The sequence below is a fragment of the Aquarana catesbeiana genome, linkage group LG03 (assembly GCF_042186555.1).
Source record: "Aquarana catesbeiana isolate 2022-GZ linkage group LG03, ASM4218655v1, whole genome shotgun sequence".
NCBI classification, from domain to species: Eukaryota; Metazoa; Chordata; class Amphibia; order Anura; family Ranidae; genus Aquarana; species Aquarana catesbeiana.
The window spans coordinates 441746394-441771315 of NC_133326.1; the positions used below are offsets into that span (position 1 = coordinate 441746394).

Genomic DNA, 24922 nt, shown 5'->3' on the forward strand with positions numbered 1-24922 from the left:
CTTCTTTTGTTGACACTTTTTGGAGGGGATGAAGTGGGTACCCACCTGAAGTTCTCCATCGCCCATCCACGTCACAGGTCCCAGAAGGCTGCAGGACAATTTGCAAAGCACAGCGGGCAGCTGCCTGTGAAGTCTCAAGGAATCACAGCCGACTGCCCACATTAAACATGCTTGTGCCGGGACCCGAAGACCCATGAAGAAGCGGTTTGGGTGGACCCCCTGACAAGTCAGTGTAATTTTATTAAAAGTCAGCAGCTACAGTATTTTTAGCTACTGACTCTTAATTTTTTTTAAAAAGGCTGAAGAACCCGTTTAACGTCAATCAGTGCTGATGGGATACTCATTCATGTTATGCCTCCCTCCCATCAGTGCCCTCTAATGGCAGGAACTTGCCTGTAATGAAGTGTATATCACGCCCTGCAGGACAATGGTTCCTGTAGAAATTCTCCCTTCGTTGATGCCAGGCCTATGCTCAGTGGAGATGCATGGGTTAACTACTTGGCTGCATTTGTGTGAAGATTCCATCCAGACTCTCGGTCTATGCCCTCCGCTTCTGCACCCTTCCCCCATACAAAGCATCCCTGGTGCTTTATCTCCAAAAAAATAGAAAAATTACAGTACATTACTACAGTACCTTTTTACCCACTTGCCGCCCGCCCACTGTCAAATGACGGCTGGGCGGTGCGGCTCTTGTTCTGGGTGGACATCATATGATGGCTTCCCAGAACAACCGTTCTCCGGTGCCACGGGGGGGCGCGCATCTTGTCGATCACGGCCACGCCATGTTGCTAGGACATGGCGCGACCCCGATCTGTGTAAAGAGCCGCGGCTGCGGCTCTTTAACCATGTGATCGGCTGTGTCCAATCACAGCCAGTCACATGTAAACACGGAGATGCCGGTAATCGGCGCTCCTCGCCTCACACTGACAGAGTGTGAGGCGAGGAGAGCTGATCAGTGGCATCTCCTCACAGGAGACAGCTAGGTATGTAATCAGGGCACTGATCATCAGTGCCCTGATTACAATTAACTGCCCACCAGTGCCAGCAATGATTGCCCATCAGTGCCAACCAGTGCCCACAATTGCCACCAATCTGCCCACAAGTGCCAGCAATCAGTGGCCATTAGTGATGCCAGTCAGTGCTACCCATCAATTCCCATCACTGCTGCCCATCAGTGCCGCCTATCCATGCCACCTATCCGTGCCCACCAGTGTCGCTTATCTGTGCCCAGTGCCACTCACCAGTGCCACCTATCAGTGCAGCATATTCGTGCCTCCTCATCAGTGCCACCTAATCAGTGCCCATAAGTGCCACCTCAGAGCCCATCAGTACAGCCTATCAGTGCCCATCAGTGCCGCCTCATCAGCACCCATCAGCGAAGGAGAAGAATTACTTATTTACAAAATTTACTGACAGAAACTAAGAAAAACTTTTTTTTCAAAATTTTTGGTCTTTTTTTTTTTTTTTTTGGAAAACAAAAAACCCAGGAGTGATTAAATACTGCCAAAAGAAAGCTCCATTTGTGTGAAGAAAATGATTGTCATTCAATTCAAAAGTGTGACAGCGCTGAAAGCTGAAAAATGGCCTGGGTAGGAAAGGGGTGTAAGTGCCCTGTATTGAGGTAGTTAAAAAGGGTTCTAAAAGGCAGGTTTTTTCTTTTTTTTTTTTTTTTTTTTTTTTTTTTTCAAATATAATTTTATTGAATCCCAGAATGGGCAAAACCAAGTCATTACAGCAGGGGTGTCAAACTCAATTTCCTTGTGGGCCGCATCAGCATTATGATTGCCCTCAAAAGGGCCGGTTGTATCTGTAAGATTAGATGTCTTACACCCTCTGCACAATACAAAGCCGTACACAGCACAGCCCCCACCCTCAGCACAATACAAAGCCCCCCACAGTACACAGCACAGCCCCCCTCCCGCTGCACAATACAAAGTCCCCCACAGTACACAGCACAGCCCCCCTCCTCTGCACAATACAAACCCCCCCCCACATTACACAGCACAGCTCCCCACCCTCTGCACAATACAAAGCCCCCCACAGTACACAGCACATCCCCCACCCTCTGCACAATACAAACCCCCCCCCACATTACACAGCACAGCTCCCCACCCTCTGCACAATACAAAGCCCCCCACAGTACACAGCACATCCCCCACCCTCTGCACAATACAAAGCCGTACACAGCACAGCCCCCACCCTCAGCACAATACAAAGCCCCCCACAGTACACAGCACAGCCCCCCTCCCGCTGCACAATACAAAGTCCCCCACAGTACACAGCACAGCCCCCCTCCTCTGCACAATACAAACCCCCCCCCACATTACACAGCACAGCCCCCCTCCCTCTGCACAATACAAACCTCCCCACAGTACACAGCACAGCCCCCACCCTCTGCACAATACAAAGCCCCCCACAGCACAGCCTTCACCCTCTGCACAATACAAAGCCCCCACAATACACAGCCCCCCTGCATTCCCAGGAGACCCCCAGTCTCCTGGGACATCGCTGCCAGCGTACTCTAACGTTAAGAATAAATCACTGCCAGCCCTTTCTCATACACAGCTCCTCCTGTGTCACTCTCATTGTAAATCAAAGTCTCTAAATTTACCTCATAGCTTCATTCTTGCATGGACCCAGTAACGTGACTGCTCTCCTCTGAAGATTCATGGATGGTCACGTGACCGCTCTCCTCCTCCAATCTAAAGCCATACTCGGAGGAGGAGGAGCAGGAGGAGGAGAGCGGCCAACAAGAACAAAACTATTGAGGTTAGAAGCTTCAGCTTACAATGAGTGACAGGAAGAATAGCAGTATAGGAGAAGGGGCTGGCAATGATTTTTTCCTAATGATAGACTTTGCTGGCAGTGCTGTCCAAGGGCCAGGAGAGGCGGGGCAGCTGGCTTGACCACCCCCCAATGTGTGGAACCGAGGGGCGGACCGCCCGATCCCCGCCCCCTATTGGTAGGTAAACATCCCTCCTTGACATTAACGTTAAGGAACGAAAACGGATTCTATTTTCGTCAGTTATTATTATTATACAGGATTTATATAGCGCCAACAGTTTACGCAGCGCTTTACAACATTAGTCCAGACAGTACAATTACAATACAATACAGGAGGAATCAGAGAGCCCTGCTATTTAGAGCTTACAGTCTAGGAGGGAGGGTCAAGTTATACAAAAGGGTAATAGCTGTGGGGGATGAGCTAATGGAGAAAATAGTGCAGTTGTTAGATGGAGGCAGGATAGGCTTCTCTGAAGAGGAAAGTTTTCAGGGATCGCCTAAAAGTGGATAAATTTGGAGACAGTCTGACAGATTGGGGTAGGGAATTCCAGAGGATAGGCGAGGCTCGGGAGAAGTCCTGGAGGCGGATATGGGAGGAGGTGATGAGGTAGCTAGAGAGCAGGAGGTCTTGGGAGGAACGGAGAGGGCGATTAGGTTGGTATTTTGAGACTAGGTTAGTGATGTAGCTGGGGGCAGAGTTGTGGATGGCTTTGTAACTTATTGTTAGTATTTTGAATTTAATTCGTTGGGCGAGTGGCAGCCAATGGAGGGATTGGCAGAGAGGGGTAGCAGACACTGAGCGGTTTGTAAGGTGGATGAGTCTGGCAGCAGCATTCATGATGGACTGAAGGGGGGATAGTCTATTTAAATTTTTTTTACCGCAAAGGCGGTATGGAGCAGTGTGGTGCCCTTGTTTCGTGGTGATATGGTTTTCCCTTTTGAAACATTGCATAACATTTACAAAAACGCCATCAGTCTCTGTAGCAAGCAGTACAAACATTATTGGAGTTGGGGAGTAACCAATCATGAATTTTAAGCTGATAAGCTAAGTAGTAATAGTGGCACATTACTGTAATGTACCATGCACATGGTGGTGCGTTTTCATTGCCACACACTAAGGCTCTGATGCACATTTGTCGCAGGGTACCAAAATACACTGTATGCACATTCTGGTGTGTTGGCAGCCTATTCATTTGAATAGCCTACTTAACACTGTGCACTTAGACTTGCCCTAATACAACATGCAGGGATAGATGGGATCTTTTATTAATGATAGGTCTCACTGATTTTAACCACTTGCCTACTGGGCACTTTCACCCCCTTCCTGCCCAGGCCAATTTTCAGCTTTCAGCGCTCTCACACTTTAAATGACAATTACTCAAAGTCATGCAACACTGTACCCATATGCAATTTGTGTCCTTTTTTTTTTCCCACACAAATAGAGCTTTCGTTTGGTGGTATTTAATCACTACTTGTTTTTTTATTTTTTGTGCTATAAATAAAGAAACACATTTTTCTTTGTTTCTGTTATAAAAATTTGCAAATCAGTAATTTTTCTTCATACGTTTTGGCCAAAATCTATACTGCTACATATCTTTGGTAAAAATAACCCAAATCAATGTATATTATTTGATCTTGGTGAAAGCTATGGTGCCAGTCATTAAAATTGATCACACTTGATGTACTGATTTCTTGAGGCACTAACAAGCCAGCAATCTACAAATATCCCCTTTTTGGAAAGTAGACATTCCAAGGTATTTAGTAAGACGCATGGTGAGTTTTATGAAGTTGTAATTTTTTCCTCACAATTCTTTGCAAAATGAAGATTTTTTTTTTACAAAATTGTCATATTAACAGGTTATTTCTCTCACATGGCATATGCATACTTGCAACTACACCCCCTAACACATTCTGCTACTCCTCCTGAGTATAGCGATACCACATGTGAGACTTTTTCACAACCTACCTACATACAGAGGTCCAACATGCAGGGAGCACAGCCAAGTGTTCTAGGAACATAAATGACCCCATTTTGGAAAGCAAACACCCCAACATATATTCTACGAGGCATTGTGAGTCTTTTGAACATGTCATTTTTTTCCACAAGTTTTTGGAAAATGTGTAAAGAAAATGCAAAAGCATTTTTTTTACACAAAGTTGTCCATTTATACAATATTTCTAGCACATAGCATGAACATAGCAACAATTGTACCCCAGAATACATTCTGCTACTCCTCATGAGTATGGCGATACCACATGTATAAAACTTTTACACAGCCTGGCCACATACAGAGGTCCAACATTCAAGTAGCACCTTCAGGCATTCTAGGAGTATAATTTATACATCTAATATCATGACGACCTATCATTTTTGAAGGCCCTTCATATTTCTAACACATAGCATGTACATACCAAGAATTACACTCCAAAATAAATGCTATTGAGAAAAGGGTAAAAAAAAAAAATATTACCTGTGATTTTAGTAGTGCAGTCGTCCACAGAGGAGAGCATTGGTCCAGGCAGCAGGCAGGGACTTGCTTAGCGACAACAAAAGTAATTATCCGGGCAGCAGGCAAGAATATTGTCTATAGTCAGTACAGGGATCTTGTCAGCACAGCTAAAGCATTTATCCAAAGCAATTGTCCAAGCAGAGACATGGCCAAGACAGCCAAAATATTGGTCCTGGTACAGTATTACCTGCAGACACTCATTATTGTACCTCTCTCCAGCCCTTCATAAACATATTGCCTCTTGCTACAGCTATATATTTCCATAGTACAGGTAGCAGGCAAAGGCATGATAGCAGTAAGTTAGCAGCAGGCTGGGGGCCTCGGTCACATAAGACCTGGACACAGGGGTAGAGGCTTCTCCCACCCAAATCTCTTTGAAGCCTCCGCACTCCAGACCCTAATCCGGAAATTACAAAACCCAGAGAAAACCAAAAAATTTGTTTTCTCCATCCGGAAAACAATTCTGGAGTCCCTCACATATGCGAGACCCCTGTGTACTACAGTAGCAGGGCAACAGATGTCACATACCTTGTGGCAGAGCCTGACATGTAGAGGGAGACATCTCGTACAGCCCTGGCTCAAGGGCCACTGGTGTTACGACAGTGGCCGCGAGAGCACGGTGAGGTAAGAGTGCCTGCAAGGCCTTCCGTTGGTTGCAGAAGTGTGTGGAAGGTGCGTCAGCTGGGCTGGATGGCTGAAGCAGCGGGTGGCAACAGGAACAGTAGATGCAGGCACACAGCAGATGTAGGACCAGCTTTACCAGGCACTATGTAGGATAGACGGATAACTGGATGCAGGGTCAGACATGCCAGGTTAGCAACAGAGGATCAGGTGTAAGCATAAGCAGCAGGCAGAGAATGGTCTAGATGCAGGCAGAGGTTGGCAATAGGATATCAGGCAGATTGAAGATATAACAAAGTCTTTAAAGTGGAGTTCCACCCACTTTTCTATCTCCACATCATCCGATTCAGACCTGACCATACTAACTGCAATGGGCAATTTTTTTTTTTTTTTCCCTGCGCTTACCTTGTTTACAAGGCATTCTTTAGCACCTCCTGTCTCTCCCCTCTGTGGCAATGTACACAATATCATGCTGCGCACTGGCTCCTGGGAGATGTGTGTCATAATTCCCAGGAGTCAGTGGGCATCACCGCCTCTCATCATCGCGAGATCCCAAAGACGTTAATTGCGCTGCAAGGTGTGTATAATGCGCATGCGTGAGATCGGGCAGTGCATACTGGTTAGTCAGCAACACCGTATCTCGGAAGAGTATCCTAGTGGACTTCGCAAGCCCACAAGCAAGATGGCAAAAATACAAAAAAGGTGTCCACTGCCCCCACCTATATCTGGCCATTGCAGCAAGCAGCCTTGAAATGCAACATATGGTAGAAAAAAAAGTTCAAGGATAAATCCAAGGAAAACTCCAAGCTTATTTACTGACCAGCCCTCTGACAACTGAATCAACCTGTCTAACAGTATGCATTAAAAACAGGGGTTTAGTCTGCACACATTTTCAAATGCATGCGTAAGCTACAGAGCCCCGTCAAGGCACCCTGATATTTGTTGTCCTATCACTAACTCATGAGTGACTCCACAGTGGAAGCACATGCATTCTCATGGATAGGTGCCGGGCAGATGGACAGAAGGGAGCTCACCCACTCTTAAAGGTACAGGGGGACACTTAGCACACAGCACAATGGCTGCAAAGGTGTCAGCGCGTTGCCTGACCAATATAACAGTAATACAAAGAAAGTGTCCACTGCTCCCACCTATAACTGGGCATTGCAGCAAGCAGCATTGGAAGGCAACATATGGTAGAAAAAAAGGGCCAAGGATAAATCCAAGCTTACTTACTGACCAGTCCGCTGACAACCGAATCAACCTTTCTAACAGTATGCATTAAAAACTGGGGTTGAGGCTGCACACATTTGCAAATGCACGTGTAAGCTACAGAGCCCTGCTAAGGAACCCTGGTAGAGAGGTACACACCCAGGCTGCTATCTAGAACAAGCACGTTCTTCACGTGCCTCTGTTTCTATGGCAGCGTGTCCCCAGCTAAAACCCGGAAACAGAGAGACAGTCTGATACAAGCAGTGAAGTCCTCACCTTTCCCTGACTGTTATCTGCAAGCTCTCCAACTGCAAGATTCCAACACCTCTCTCCTGGGCTTTGATGTTCCTTCCTGTGTCCTCCGAATTCCCCCCCCCCACTCATTCAAAGTTCATGTCAGCGTTTCCTTCAGCCAATGGGGGAGGGGGAGTCACTGAAAACTTTTTATGTACAGAAATTAACACTGGTGAGTTCTCTACACATAGCACTGTGTTATATCAGAAGTGGAGACATGATAAGGAGCATAGTGACATGTGCCCTGTGTCTGTTCTCTGAAATGAACACAGTGCTATGTGTAGAGAGCATACCTGTGTACAGTACATAGGAGAGGGAGACTGACAATTTCCCCACATCTAAAGTGACCCCTTATATGTCCCCAGAGTCTGCTTTATTGTACATACAAATCATCCCTCTGTCACTGATCCCACCCCCCCCCATTATCCCTCTGCCACTGATGTCATCCCCCACACCACCATCCCTCTCCCACTGATGTCATCCCTATCCCCTATACAATACCCATCCCCTATACAACCCCATCATCCCCATCCCCTTTACTCCTATACAATCCCATCATCCCCATCCCCTGTACTCCTATACAATACCATCATCCCCATCCCCTGTACTCCTATACAATACCATCCCCTGTACTCCTATACAATACCATCACCCCCATCCCCTATACTCCTATACAGTCCCATCATCCCCATCCCCTGTACTCCTATACAGTCACACCATCCCCTGTACTCCTATACAGTCCCATTAATGGCTAACAGGCACACGCATATGAGTTTGCCTTTGCTGATATTTGCGCGCATAGGCGTTAGCCTATGCCTGGCAAGATGGGCACCTGCAGGAGCACATCTACCCATGCGTAGTTGCCTCTGCCTAGGAGCTTTGGCTGCACTATGGCCAAGCACGTCTCTGTCAACATCATTTCAAGCGGTAGGCAGATGTATAGTCCATAAAACAGGTAAGGGTCAGTTCACGTGGAAGGCAGAAACATGGCGGATCAACAATTCAGACAGTAGGCAGAGGCATAGTCATTAAACAGGCCAGGGTCCGCACGCATGGAAGGCAGTGGCATGGTTATTTAAGGAAGCATGGAAAATGGTCAGCACAGATGATGGAAATGGTTAAAAATATGGGCTATTTATGGATGTGTGAAAACGTCAGGAGCATTTTCCAATGTATAGGCCAGGTTGGTAAGGACAATGGTAGCTGGTATCTCTTCTAACTCCTCCTTTGCTGCATACACAACATTTTTTTTGGTGTCTTTGGCCTGCTTCAGATAGTGGAATGCTGTCCGGGAAGTGGCACTCATGAAATCGGCTAACCGCATCAGAGCAAAGGTTTTTTTAGGGGGATCTTTGCTGATAGACGAGGCACTTGACTAGTTCTTCAATTAATTTTAGGAAGGGGTGGGGCTTTCCGTGGATTTGGTGTAGGTGATATATATGCATTGTAAATGGCCAAATGAATAAGATAAATCGCAACTTTCTTATACCAGAAATGGGACCTCTTTGTTGCTGGGGGCTGAAGCATGTGATCATTGAAATCCACCCACCCCATGTAAAGATTATAAACTTAGACGCATGTAGGTTTTTGAATGGGAACGTGTCTTCCAGGAATCTCGACTGTGGCATCATTCTATATCTTATCCTTCCACATCGAGGCCAGCACTTCATCGTTTCTCAGAGTTGCTTTTTCCCCCCTTCGCAGTTTTCTTTTTACTTAAGCTTGTGGGAAGCTCTTCCTGTTCTTTCTGGAGGTTCCGCAGGCCAGGGTTTTTGCATGGTGTAGATGCCTAAAAAGAGGCAGGCTAATATAAAAGTTATCCAGGTATATGTGATTACCTTTTTGCAGCAGTGGGTATGCCAGGTCCCATGCATTTTTTTTTCGGTTGTGCCCATGTAGGTCAGGCACTCAGGGGGCTGGAGCTGGGAATCTCTTCCTTCATATATGCGGAACGCATACAGATGTCACATGGCTCTTTCACATAGCTTGTAAAATTTGACTCCATATTTGGCCTTTTTGCTGGGAATATGTTGTTTTTTTTCCTAACTGGCCTGTAAAGTGTACCAGGGACTTAGCCACGCACATATTTTGATCAGGATCTTTTGGGGGGAAAATTTATAAGTGGGCAAATTTTATATAATTTGTCATAGTTTGGGTGATTTGGGGGGGCACTGGGTGTTAGAGGAAGCACATGATCATCTCATAGCGGGCCCAGGGCGTTACTGAAGAATAAATGGGCATGTGGTGGATGGGGTGGCATGTCCTTCATTTTTTTTTTTTTTTTTTTTTTTATTGTAAGCCCAATGTTAAGCGTGAGGCCCATAAGCAACCTCAATTCCTCCAAAGTCAGATGTCTCCACTCATACAAACGGGCTAAGGATGATTGGGGGTTGTTAGAAATATATTGCTGGGCAAATAGATTTGTCTGGTCCACAATAAATTGAAGCAAAGTGTCTGACAAAAATAAATAAAAAATCGCTGGTGGCTGCCTGGTTTTCAGAGCACTGTACCCTTTTTGGAGGGATCCTTTCTTCCTCCGATTCGGTCGCCGATCCACTACTTTTAATCAGTTCAAACTCTTAATCGGAATTGGAATCTGACTGTGAGAACTCCCAGCTGCTCTCATCAGTCATGCTGAGGATCTGAAATGCCTCCTCACTGCTGTAAATTTTTTTGGACATGGCTGGTACTGGACTGCTGATGGTGGCTGTGTGACGGGTACTTTGGTGATGGGCTGTTTGATGGGTGCTCTGGTGATGGGTGGCTGCGTGATGGGTACTGACGGTCACTGATGGGCGACAGGTGCACTTTATGAGCACTGTTGGGTGACAGGTGCACTTTATGAGCACTGTTGGGTGACAGGTGCACTTTATGAGCACTGTTGGGTGACAGGTGCACTTTTATGGGCACTGATGGGTGACAGGTGCACTTTATGGGCACTGATGGGCAACAGGTGCACCGCTGACGGTCACTGATGGGCAACAGGTGCACCGCTGACGGTCACCGATGGGCGACAGGTGCACCGCTGATGGTCACTGATGGGCGACAGGTGCACCGCTGACAGTCCCTGATGGGTGACAGGTGCTCTGGGGGAGGGTGTGACAGTAACACTGCTGGGCACTGATGAGGACTGTTACACTGCTGATGGGGCGATGTGACAGGTTCTCTTTATTTGTGTGCTTGTGCAGTACACTGAAACAGACACAGATCGGTAACTCACTGCTTCTGGCTCTTCTCTCCTCACACTGGAAATGGTGTGTGAGGAGAGAAGAGCCAGTTACAGCCAGTTACTGGTCTATGTTTACATTTGAGATCCCCTGTGAATGGATCACGGCCGATCAAGTGGTAAACAGTCGTGGGCGTTGGCTGTTTACTACCGTCGGTGACAAGCTGTGTTCTGGGGACACGCCGCCACCGACCTCACCATGCTGCGTGCTCCAGATCGCGATTGCGCTGTTTGGGCCAAGGTCATATGACATCGGCCCAGAATGAGAGCTGCCCCGCTCTGCCCCTCATTGTACTATACAGCGGGCGGGAGGCTGTTAAAGTAGCAACATACAATAAAGACTTTGACCAATTATAGTGTTTGTCAGGCTTTTTCAAATGGATGATGTAAAAAGAGTAGCTTTGGATCATACCAAATAAGTTTGCCTAATGCTAAAAAATATTAATGTGAGGATTCAGTAGAGCTTATAAACAAAAGACAGTGATGCTCATTTGCAGTTTTAAAGGAAAGAACTTTTGATTCATTACTCTGACTGGCAGGTTATCTTCACACTCTGGTGTTTAATTTGTCTCGAGGACCACTATAGTGTGGGGAAGTAGAAACAACAAGGGTATGAATTTGTCCTGGTTCACACTAGTGCGATTTCTGATGTGATTTGAGTCGCACAGAATCACATGACAAGGGAAATCTCATTGTTTTCAATGGTGCCTGTTCACATCAATGCAACATCGAAGTTACACCACGTAATCGCACTTTAAATCACATCAAGAGTGTAAATAAATAGGTTAAATCGGGGTTCCACTCAAATTTTTAACTTAATCTTAACCCCTTCAGTTAATTGCATAGATGTTCAAATGCCGCACGAAATTTTTTTTTTATCGCTGTAATTACCTTTATATTGTACTTTATTGTGGCACTTCCTGTCACTCCTCCCATGGGAGTAGGCGTGTTTATTGCCTTTCCGCGGCGCCGCACTGTCTCCTGGGAGCTTAGTGTCAGGCTTCCCAAGATTCAGTGCGGGAACAATGATCATGCTTGTGAACAAGCTGTGAATGAACAGCATTCACCGCATCCAGGAAATCAATGCTTGTGGGTTTCACATGCCCACAAGCAAGATGGAAACAGCCAGCATCACATTTTTAAAGTTATTTTTCAGTACGAAAACAGAGGCAGAAATATTGCACCCAAACTGTGAGTATTATTTTGGGATTAGCAAAGTGTCTCAATGACCTAAAAAAAAAAAAAAAAAGATTGGTCGCCGGACTCCCACTTTAATAAATAACAATACTCCACAGAGATTTGATGCATGGAGTTAATAATCCCTGGCATAAAATTACAGGAAGGGGATAATGTAAACCTCATGTTACCTTCAACCAGATTTTACACGGTTGCAGAGAGCGAGACTGAGCCAATTTCAGGATGAAAGTTAGAAACCCAAGGCTGGTAGGCTATATAAAAGTTAAGTGTCTGCTAGCATTAATCTGTTTTGGCGTTGTAAGACCGGCCATACACGGTTCTAATCTCAGATTCAAACTGTTAATGGGCAGGCTGAATGTACCCAGTTGATCTATGGATATAACCAGCCTGCCAGATTATAGCGGTTGCTATATCCGCTAATGATAATCACTACCTTCTCTTGGCGGGGGGCAGCTTCCCCGCCCAAGCTCATGGGCGGGCAAAGAAAATTGCTGATTCCGCTGTCATAACTGTCCTTGCTGATGGGGGAATCATTCAAATTTCTTTCCTGCAACCCGCGGTTGCAGGAAAGAAATTTGCATTGTGTATGGCTGGCCTAAGCCATTGTGCGGTGTGCAGTCAGATATTGAAGGAGATAGGAAAATGGGAAAGACCACACCTGCTTTTGTCTCTGCATATAATCCTAGTTCATCCCCCTATTACCCCTGTGTAGTGCAGAAATTGCTTTTAAAATATGTTACACAAATTTCATGGTGCTGAAAAAAAAAAATGACACTGTTGCATTCTTGCAGTATTCTGTATGTTTCCTGGATTCATAACTTGAATGGTTTGGAATTTTGTGGCCTTTTAAGTATTTCCAAATATGGAATCTGCATCTGGTTTTCCTGAATTTCTTTCCTCCTCTCCTCAAAGTCTCGTAAATTTATGGAAGAGGGTGGAAGGAGAGTGAAATACACATTGTAGCTGCTACAGCAGTAAAAAATAAAGCAACTGGAAAAGAAAATGTTTGTGCAGAGTTTACAGGAAAGAAGAACATAAACACTAAAAGCGTGATGTTCCCCCAAAATAATTCCAGAGCAATCCACAGGAAATCAGAGCACTTGAAATAATATTTAACGCTTTGTAAACAAATTTAGTGTATGGATTCAGCGCTGTCTTGATATTTTCACCCTGAATAAATGTACTTGTGCAACAAAAAAAAAAATAACATATGCCATTTTAGGACTCCTAATACCGGGTGTTCATTTCAAGCACTGTGTTTGCTATTCAAGCACAAATGCATGTGTTTGAATAGCAAATGCAGCGTTTAACAAGAAAAGGCTACGTTTGACTTGCTTTGCCTACAGTTAAAATGCAGCACAGTAGGTCATAGTGCATTCAGAGAAACTCAAAGTAGGTCAAATGGAGCCTCTGAACTGCCTTGTGTACGGCCCATTTAAAGTCAATAGAATTTTCCTAACCTGTGTTTGACATGCATTCCAAACACTCATCAAACACAGGATAATGCCTGTCAACATGTGCCCTTAATGATTCAAGTGTAAAATGGGATTAGTGGACCATAAATTCATTTTTTCGTTCGCAAAATGCTCAAATACCAGCTCTCCACCTCTAATTTCCTTTCCCTTTCCTCCCCTAGTGCTTTATATTGGCTAAACAAAAACATCTGAAGCTGTAAAATACTTGTAATACACTTCCAAAACTATTAAAAAAAAGCTTTAAACTAAAAATGCCAGTAAATCTATACTCTCAGGTGTGAATGGAGTCTTACAGTTGGAGCACTTGGAATCACAGTACACACAAGCTCAGATCACACACAGAACAGGAGGCACATACGGTCAGAGCACTCAATTTACAGCACCACCTAATAATTTGTTGTATATTGTGTTGGAAGAGAATGTTAGCATTATGGAAAAATTAGTATTTGTGCCCCGATGTTCATTTTTGAAGTAAGACATTGATTTGCAAGTTTGGGAAATTTACCTTGTGGCATCTGGGGCCTTCAAAATATGGGGCTTGGTTGGCACACAAATGTGTTCGGCAACATACAGGAGTGTAGGGGTGAGAAGAATGTTTCTGAACATAATCAATTGATAGTGAAATACGTTGGACAATAGGGGCAAAATCCTGTTTCACCTGGCAGGGTTTTTATGTGCATATGTACTGTAAGCCAAGGCGATTATTGAGCATAGGTACAGTGAGTGCATTGTTTCTATGTTTAACAACTTGAGGATCAGCCGCCGCAGTTATACTGCGGCAGCTTGGCTCCCTTGGGTAAATCGCTGTAGCTGTAAGTCGGCAGCTTTAAGACTAGGGGGCGCGCGCACAATGACGGAGCCAATGCGCTTGCCCAGCGGCCACGATGTCTGCCGGGCACCCGCAATCGCTCCTGAGAGAGGCAGAATGGAGATCTGTCAATGTAAACATGTCAATGTAAACATCTCCGTTCTGTCAGGAGAGTGGAGACAGATCTGCTGTTCATATTAAGTATGAACAGCGATCGGTCCCCTGCAGGCAGTCACATCTCCCCACGGTTAGAATCACTCCCTAGGACACACACTTAACCCCATGATCGCCCCCTAGTGTTAACCCATTCCCTGTCAATGACATTTATACAGTAATCAATGTCAATGGTCCCAAAAAAAAGTGTCTGATCTGTCCGCTGCAATGTCGCAGTCCCGCAAAAAAAATCGCAGATCACCCCCATTACTAGTAAAAAGAAATAATAATAATAAAAATGCCATAAATATATCCCCAATTTTGTAGACGCTATAACTTTTGCGCAAACCAATCATTATACGCTTATTATGATTTTTTTTACCAAAAATATGTAGAAGAATACATATCGGCCTAAACTGAGGAAGAAATTAGTTTTTTTATATTTTTGGGGGGAATATTTATTATAGCAAAAAGTAAAAAATATTGCTTTTTCTTTTTCAAAATTGTTGTTCTTTTTTTTTTTGTTTATAGCGCAAAAAATAAAAACTGCAGAGGTGATCAAATACCACCAAAAGAAAGCTCTATTTGTGGGAAAAAAGGAACTAAATTTTGTTTGGGTACAGAGTTGTACGACCGCACAATTGTCAGTTAAAACGAGGCAGTGCCATATCGGAAAAAATGGCCTGATCATTAAGGGGGCAAATCCTTCCGGGGCTTAAGTGGTTAATAAATGTTCTTAAGAATATGTTACACTATCTGATCTATGTTATCGGTTGTGAGTGGAAAATAAAAGTATACAAGATATGAACAGAGGAACATTTTAAATAAGCACTGTTCTAGTAACAGGGGATCATTGTGTTCTGTTGAGTTTCCTTTTTGCACTTGGGAATGCAATTTACAGGCATACCCCACTTTTAAGTACACAGTTAGTCCACCATAGACGAGTAGAAAACCAAAGTTATGTTGATTGGAAACTGAAAATGGCGCATACAATTTCTTTTGTTTTTCCAAACAGAATTGAGCATGTTGGATCAGGCACTTTCAATTGTGGCACGAAAATCGGGTTTCGCAGCTAGCACACTAATGATGTGAAAAACGAACGACCAAGAATTTTTGTTTGGTTTTCAACTCGTCACACATTTAAGGTATTATTGTACAATAAATACTTACATAGTAACAGTGTTATATATATTAGAGAATCTATTTCTACCCCCTGCCCGTAGTGACGTAAGTGCCATTCTCTGCAGCTTTTTCATGTGAGCCCAAGGTGTCGTGATGGAAATGGTTTTTACAGGGTGAGAACAAGTTTGGGTTTTGGTGGAGCTCTGAGTGGTGGTCACTCAGAGTCTTGTGAATGACATAGCCAGAGAGGACAGGAGTATTGCAGTGAAAGCTATGCTGTCCCGTTGAGATTTCTCTTTACTACATGTACCGTAGATACTAGTGACAGTAATTTTCTACAAAGTGAGAATTCCTCTATTAAAGGGTTAGTTCACCTTTCCCGAAAAACTGCCCATGCAAATAAGGGGTGTCGGTAGATAAAAACAAACTGTGGAGCTCTGACTAAAGTTGAATAATGCCCTGGTGTAAGCCATTTACGTACCTCCTGTAACTTGACTGGAATAATCCCTTTGTCAATCTAGAACACTTTCTCTTCACTTTCTGTCCTGTAGGAACAAACAAAAATGAGAGAAAGTGAGGGAAATTCCCCTTTAGACCATTATCACTGAACCAAATGCCCCCACTAGAAGATGTCCACTTTGTTCTTGTAACAACTCAAAATGTTGGATTTCTCATCCTGTTTTCTCCTATTGACATTGGTTACCAGGACAAATAGAGAGTGTGAATCTCTCCATCATACACCCAGACAGCAAAAAAAAAAAAAAACTGACAGAGGTTCTACCCTCTCACAACTGTATCAAAATCTAAAAGAAAATTTGTTTTAGATACACATATTTTCTAAAAAATAATTTATTTACCTTACCTATCACCACTGTTTAACCTCACTTTCATTGCCAGTTGCTAAATTTATTCATACCACCAGGGGGAGGCGTTCTGCAAGTGCATTGTACATTACATCACATGCTTGTAGCATGCTGCAACACTACAACTCCCAGGATCCCTCAAGCACATTGCTGTGCCCAAAACATTCACACAACAATATCATTCCATATGTGACTACCTGTAGATGATTTTTGGAATTGCAGCTGGCTTCTTCACAAAAATCCAGAAACTGTAATGCCCCGTACACACGGTCACAGAAAATGTGTGATAGGACCTTGTTGTCGGAAATTCCCACCCTGTGTAGGCTTCATCACACATTTTCCATCGGATTTTCCGACACACAAAGTTTGAGAGCAGGCTATAAAATTTTCCGACAACAAAATGGATTTTGTTGTCGGAATTTCTGATCGTGTGTACACAAATCCGACACACAAAGTGCCACGCATGCTCAGAATAAATAAAGAGATGAAAGCTATTGGCTACTGCCCCGTTTATAGTCCCGACGTACGTGTTTTACGTCACCGCGTTCAGAACGATCGGATTTTCCGACAACTTTGTGTGACCGTGTGTATGCAAGACAAGTTTGAGCCAACATCCGTCGGAAAAAATCCTAGGATTTTGTTGTCGGAATGTCCAATCAATGTCCGACCGTGTGTACAGGGCATTAGATGTGTGGACCCCCTCTCTTATTCAGAGGAGTCCTAATCATGTGTGGGGTTTATTTAACAGTAGATGCTTTAAAAAAAAATGACCCAAGTTTAGCTTAGCTTTTTTTTCTGGTTTAAACTTGTTCAGGAATTTGACATATTTAGAATATAAAACATGCAGAGATAAGTGATTACTAGCAAAAAGGAGGTAGAGATTTGCTGGAGGTGAAGTATTTGCAAGCTGTCTTATTACTCATATAGCAAGAGCATTGCTTGTTCATTAATATTTCATAGAACAGACTTCCATTTTAGTGCAGTCTGGACAACGAAGAAACATCAGGTCTCTGTAGCCATTAGCTTTTAATATTGCTATAGTTCTTCAGCAACCTTTACTTGACATGTAGCAGATAGATCTAAAGAAGACAAACATTTTATACATTTTTAAACATGCAAGATTTAATTCCCTTTTCTTAATTTTCCTAAGTTAGAATGATGCATTTTCTATATTTCTGTCAGGAAGTGACCCACATTTGAAAAGCAGTGGCTGTTTCCTATTTTTCGTTCTCTTTACTGCAGTTGCTACATATGTAAAGAATATTGCAGATATTGTACCTTTTACATGACTGGGGGAATTTTACTTTATAAGCTGCAGAAAGGTAGTGGTCTGTTTGTCGCAGGAATAAGCAAAGTAGCAGATTTTCTTGACATGTGGGCTTATTCAGTAAAGCATAGTGCAGTATGAACAGCAAAACCAATTAAAATCAATCCATCAATGACTGGACTGCAGTAAATTGGAATGTGTTAGTTTGCAAGAAAAGTAGTGTGTAATAGGGGAAATTTTCGTGTAGAAAATCAACACACCAACCCCAAATATAAAAGTGGTTATATCTCTTATATCTTACATGTACTGTATATCTTACTAAAACAGTGTACTCAAAATTTCTAAAAAGGACGTTCCAGCATACAAATCAGCTGATAAGACTTTACCGTTGGAGACATATTACTCTGCGCATCCATTCATCTGTCTGCTGAAAGGGCTCTTTCATCTGTCTAATCCCCACTGAGCAGGCGGATGACAGGCCCGTGTCTGCTCCGCTTGTGCAGAGCAGACACAGCCCAGTTTCCTCTATAGGCGGTCGGATGTAAACGATCTAATTGTCATTTGATCCGATCCACCAGACGGATGGGGAACGGATTCCTCAAACATCTGTTAGCTGATCAGATCGGAAGTCGACGGGTGCTCATTTACATCCACCACTCCATAGAGCACAATGGATAGTCCCATCGGGTCGCCCAAAAAACTGACAGGCTGACCTGATCGGTCCACCCGCGTGAAAGAGCCCTTACTGTTCCATGAAACTTAGAAGTGCGTACTGAGCTGTTTATCCAGCGCATTTCCCAAACAAGGTGCATTTTTTCAGGGATACATGTGCAGCTAAGACATCTTATTAAAATCCAAAAACCTATATATAAATGTGTGTAAGAATTTCTCCAAAAGCATAATATTCTGAAGTATACTCCAGGGGCATAGTTTTCTTTCATACACATCTCATATAGAAGCTTTTGTAAACATTGCATGGGCTTTGAACCTGCATATCTTATTAAAAACATGATGATATCCTGATTCCCTGTTATAGAATGTGTCCCCAGAGGGCCGAGTCACCTTCAAGAGAAGGTGGAATATACAGTAACATTTTTTATAATACTTTGAAGCAGAACTCAGGCCAAAAACAATATTTGTAAAAGTAAGAGTACACACTCCCAAAGGATCACTCACTCGACAGCTCATCCATTCTGAAAGCAAACCAGAACTATTTTCAATGAATGCAAGGCATTCTGTGATCAGAAGATGGGATATCATAATGTTCATATGCAACTCCTCCAATCACAGGATACCTTTCATTTTTATTTTGTAAACTACAAAACACTGCCTCCCTATGTGATGGAGAGAGTGTTTGTTGTCCAAATCAGGAGACCAACATATGACAGGAAGTGTTACTAGGAGCAGTATCAAGTGAAAATAAAGAAAAAAGAGCCAATAAAAAGTCAACTAATGCAGCCATTGCCAAGGACTGATCAGCTGGAAAATATAAAATTTTGCATTTGGATTTAGTTGCGCTTTTAAAGAACACATTTACAAATATCCCCCTCCCCCCAGCCCTCCTTTTTTTTTTAGCTCCCTCAATACACCACTCACCACTCCTCCAGGGCCTTTTTTACCTTCTTGGATGGCTGACGTCTTCCACATTGTGTGCAGTGTCGCCGGTAAAAATCTGTTGGCAGCCTGCCCATGTCTGCATGCTTATGTCCCATAGACTTGAATTGAATATTGCTCTTGATGTATTGGTACATCCCATTGATGTTGGTGCATAGGAATTGGCAGATGTCAGAAAGTGAGGACATGGGGTAATAATGGGGATGGGGCACAGTGTGATATTTTGAAGGGCTGGGGAGGAGAGCAGAGGATTGTTTTTTTCTTTTGTGAACTGTTTTTTAAAGTAAGTTCAGTTTTTTGGGGGGTTTTTTTGCGTCAAATTGCCTCCAATTGACTCCAGCTGAACGCCATTAGACCCGCTATGACTAACAGCAGATCAGGGGTGGGGCAACGAGAGAAGAGGATAGTGATCTGCGGGGACTGACATGGAGGTAGTGGTGAGGGGAGCTATAAAAGAGGAGTGTGGGACAAGCTCACAGAGGGCATGGGGTGGGAAGGTAGAGGGGAGAAGACAGTGCAGCAACTGCTACTGTGCAGTAGTCATGGATCATTTCTCTTCCACTCAGCGGCCCCGTCCCGCATGGCACCTGTGTGGAGGGGGTATGGTCAGGGCCGGCCCAAGACATTGTGCTGCCTGGGCCCCAGAGTGAATTGCTGCCCCCCCCCCAAAAAAAATCACGCCCACCAAAAGGCCCCCCATTCATTATTTTATATCATGATAACTAAAATTAAATTAATCAGAAAATCAGATTAAAAATGCCATAAATCTACCCCCTATATTGCAGACGTGATAACTTTTACGCAAACCAATCATTATACGCCAATTGCAATTTTTTTTTTTAACCAAACATATGTAGCAGAATACATATTGGTCTAAACTGATGAAGACTTTTTCGTATAGCCAATATCTATAGGAGAGGTTTCCACCATCCCTGCTAGGTTTCATTTTATACAGTGTATCATATTTTCAGTTTGGATATTGGATGTGTATTATATGTGAAGTTGCGTATCAGTGACCGATATATACATAACAGTGCTTAGCGGCAGGCCTTTTGCTGACACTTTTTTTATTTTACCCCCAGTAGTTTATTGTAAATAGTAGTGTGGTGATTACCTATTATACTAAAGATTGGCATGTGGAAATAATAATAATGTGGAAAAAATAATAAACATCAACAGATTTCAGTTGTGCCCCACCAGGCCGGCCCCCCATGGACAATGTGCCTGGCTGTTGAGTTTATCGCCCCATCCCTGCACTCAGTGCAATGATTGGCACTGATAGGTGGCACTGATTGGCAGCACTAATTGACACTTATAGGCAGCACTGATCGGCAGCATTTAGTGGCACTGATTGGCAGGTTTGTTTTGTTTAATAAATGTTTAAATGTAAAAAATTTTCTGTATTACTTAAGGCTGCTTTCACACTGGAGCGGGCATGCGTTGACGGTAAAACGCTGTTAGTTTTAGCGGCTCTTTACCGTCATTTTAGCGGCGCTATTCGGCTGCTAGCGGGGTGCTTATAACGCAGCTAGCGGCTGAGGAAGGGGTTAAATGCGCCCCTAAATCGCTGCTGCCGAAACGCTTTTCATGCGCTTCGGCAGCGGTGCGCATTCATTTCAATGGGCAGGAGTGGTGGAGGAGCAGTATACACCGCTCCAAAGATGCCGCTTGCAGGACTTTTTTTTAAAAAATCCTGCCAGCGCATCGCCTCAGTGTGAAAGCACTCAAGCTTTCACACTGAGACTGCAGGGGAGTGACGTTTTTCAGGCACTTTACAGGTGCTATTTGTAGCCCAAAAGCGCCTGAAAAACGCCCCAGTGTGAAAGGGGTCTAACTGTTAGATTTTATGAGATGAAGGGAAAAAAAAAAAAGAAAAAAAAAAAATCGGCCTAATATATCGGCCCAAAAAAAATCGGCATCTTATATCGGCCATCAGCCACTGCGATTTCTAAATATCGGCATCGGCCAGGGAAAAACCCATATCGGTCGACCTCTACACTCTATTACTTTTATATATGGTAAACATATCCCCCCTAATTGCCTCTTCCTAAGTGAGAATAAATTCAGTTCAGCTAATCTTTCCTTGTAGCTTAGCTCCTCCATGTCTTTTATCAGTTTGGTTGTCCTTCTCTGCACTTTCTCCAGTTCCCCAGTATCCTTTTTGTGAACTGGTGCCCAAAAATGAGCTGCATATTGCAGATGAGGTCATACTAATGATTTGTACAGAGACAAAATTGTCTTCTTTTGTGGAGTCTATTCCTCGTTTATTACAAGAAAATATTTTGCTAGCCTTAGAAACAGCATTGCATGCTATTATGTCTATGATCTACCAGAACATCCAGATCCTTCTCAACCATTGACTCCCCCAGCTGTTCCCCTCCTAGAATGTATGATGCTTATTAAAAGTGTTGGACAAAGGGTTCAGGCTGAACAAAAGTTTGGCCCAAACATTGGCTGTTAGCCTGTTCGGCCTGCCGAACGCCCCACAATCCACTGCGCATCTCACAGTGCATTCTAAGCCCTGGTTGGCTGAAGCAATGAAGACTTTGCCCAATCAGGGCATAGAACACTGTCCGAGCCATGATTGGAGAAAGTCATGATAACTTAGTCCAATCATGGTTCATTGCTTATAGACCCACCCCATCCTATAAAAAGTTCCTTCCCAGAGGAGCCATTTGCAGTGTGATATTGGAGTGAAAATAGAAAGAACAGGGCTCTGTTTATTGCTACTAGTGAGTTAGTGTGCTATTGCGATTCTATTGTGATAGTGCAGCGTCCGTGTAGTGCGTCTGTGCAGTTTTACTGCAGTATATTGAAGTGTGTCAATTAGAGCTGCATGATTATGAATAAAATGAATTACAATTTTTCTGCTTAGAATAAAGATCACAGTTCTCCCGGCGTAACATCTTTCACGTTATATAAAAAAATTGGGCTAACTATAGTGTTTCATTTTTTTAAATTCATTGAAGTGTATGTTTTCCCAAAAAATTGCATTTGAAAGACCACTGTGGAAATGCAGTGTAACATAAAATATTGCAACGCTCCCCATTTTATTCTCTAGGGTCTCTGCTAAAAAAAATATATATGTATAATGTTTGGGGGTTCTAAGTAATTTTCTAGCAAAAAATACTGATTTTAACCTGACCTTATTTACAGACCAAAGTTCATTACTTTGATCTAAAAGAACCAAAAGATACTTTGTATCAATTCTCTATCTCTCAGCGCTGAGGTATGTTTGCGGGCTTTTTTTTTGTTGTTGTTGACAGCTCTGAGCAGAGGCTCTGCACTGTTTACATAGAATCGGGGAAATGTTAGATTAAGATCAAGAGTGGGGATGACTCAAGATTGCGTTTTCTTTCTTTTTTTTTAATTACGATTAATCGTGCAGCTCTAGTGTCAATGTAGTGCATCCATGCAGTTTTACTGCAGTATATTGAAGTGCGTCAGTGCAGTTTTACTGCAGTGTATTGTAGTGCATCAGTGCAGTTTTACTGCAGTATATTGTGCATCAGTGCAGTTTTACTGCAGTATACTGCAATGCATCAGTGCAGTCTTACTGGTAGTGTGCAGTGCAGTTTTACTGCAGTGTATCGTAGTGCGTCAGTGCAGTTTTACTGCAGTATATTGTAGTGCGTCAGCGCAGTTTTACTGCAGTATATTGTAGTGTGTCCATGCAGTTTTACTGCAGTATATTGAAGTGCGTCAGTGAAGTTTTACTGCAGTGTATTGTAGTGCCATCAATGCAGTTTTACTGCAGTATATTGTAGTGCATCAGTGCAGTTTTACTGCAGTATATTGAAGTGACATTTCTGTCAGCGGCAGTCCTCAAGTTTAAAGTGCACCAAACACCACTTTCCATTGATTGAAGTGCATCCAATTACACATTTTTCCGTCTCTATTACATTTGGATAATAAGCCACCCCCCAATCATATTGAGGAGGCCAACAAGAAGAGGCAGACATTTCCATGAGGGGGCCAGCAGGGTCTGTCCAGAGGCAAAGGTGGACGTGGTCCGTCTTCAGGTAGGGCACAGTTTTCTCTGTTTAGTGATGTTGCCTGTGCTATCCAGCCATAGGTGGACTGTCTTACTAAACCATCCTCATCCTCTATCACCCAAGCAGAGACTAGTGCTCAGTCCACCGCAGCTGCCAGAGTGGCTTATTCTGCCTCCTTGTCCACAGCTACTCCTGCCATAGCCCAAGCATCATGCATGCAGGGCTGATCTGTGCAGCACCTTTTTCGATTTACTGAAGTTAATCGTTCCCAATACAGCTGATGATTAGAAAACAAGTGTTTTACTTCAGAGACTGTGTCTTTTATGCTGGTATTTCTTTCACGTTTTGCGTTTGTTTTATATTGAACATTTCAAACAAGCTATTTTATTTATTTTTGGGCAGTATATTTTTATTCTTATTTCTCTACATTGATTAATCATATTTTTTTTTTTTTTTTATAAATTCTTTATTTTCTGCCAATCATATATCACATGCCACATGGAACATATTCTTTTAAACATCATATCAGCATATACATATTCTTTCTATCATAATATAGCTTTTTCACTCATTTCCTTACCAATTGGTTCTGAGTCTCTTCTATTCCAAGGGCAAGCATATAATTCCCCCTTTTTCATTTCCCTTAACCCCATTACCCCCCCCCCCCCCCCCACCCCACCAGTACAAGGAAAAAAAAAAAAAGTTATTTACCCCACCCCCCCGAAAAGGGGGGGGGGAGGGGGGGAGCCCCTCTCCTCAGGTCCATTTGATCTTATCTGTCCCCCTTCTCCTGTTCTCTAATTCTATACTCTACTAGGGGAGACCAAATCATCCGATATTTCTCATCTTGTTCTTTCAGCATCATCGTCAAGTTTTCCATTTGTTGAATTTCTGTGATTCTAGCCCACCACTGTAATTTAGTCGGGGGGACTGTACTCTTCCACAGAGCCGGGATACACGCCCTTGCGGCGGTGAGAAGGTGTTTAAGCAGGGACTTCCTATATTTTTCCACCGATAGGGGAACATCATTTAATAGAAATGCAACCGGGTTACACCCAAGAGACACACCTGTAATGTCCTTAATCGTTTCCTCAACTGTTTCCCAGAAGCCCTTAATATCCTCACATTCCCAGAATATATGTGTCATTGTTCCCACCCCCCTCTTACAGCGCCAGCATCTATCTGATACTTGTGGATAAATTTTTTGAAGAGCTGCTGGTGTTCTATACCATCTGGTAAGGATTTTATATCCTCCCTCTTGATATCTGCTGGCAATTGATGTTTTATGTACTGATTTTAATATTTTCGTCTTCTGCTTTTGAGTAAACATTACTCCTAACTCTCTCTCCCAGGCTTGCATAAAGTTGAACTCCTGTGGCACTTCCAGGCTTGTTAATATTTCATAGAAATATGATAAGGAATGCCTGATGTTTTCACCATTTAGACAGATCCGTTCAAATCTAGTCAGTTCCCGTATTACTGAAAATTTTTTATTTTTTGAACGGATATACGCTCCTAACTGCATAGCCCTAAAATAATCCAAGTCTTCTGTCACCTCTCCCTCTATCTCGCATCTTGTCATCAGGCGGCAGTCCCTGGAAAAGTCTATCAGCCTATTTTTCCCTTTGTGTTTTATTACTTCGTACCTCCGATCGATCAAACCTGGTAAGAAATCTGGGGCACCCAATACCGGGGTCATTGGACTCGGAATTGGTGAAAGATCTGTTTTTTTGAAGATCATGTAAATAGAGCAAATAGTTGCCCCTGTTAACGGGTGTTTTTTC

At 43.3% G+C, this 24922-nt stretch overlaps 1 protein-coding gene across 6 annotated transcripts in view; it reads left to right on the forward strand.

The window, feature by feature from the left end:
- LG03H5orf24 (linkage group 03 C5orf24 homolog) overlaps positions 1-24922 on the forward strand; it is a 97210-nt gene that overhangs the window by 33437 nt on the left and 38851 nt on the right. For 4 of the 6 annotated variants that reach the window (XM_073620810.1, XM_073620809.1, XM_073620806.1 and 1 more), the window contains exon 2: positions 15293-15422. The exons of the other annotated variants lie outside the window; for them this stretch is intronic. The gene's annotated coding sequence lies outside the window, so the exon portion shown is untranslated. The remainder of the gene's footprint in view (positions 1-15292; positions 15423-24922) is intronic. 6 annotated transcript variants of the gene reach the window in all.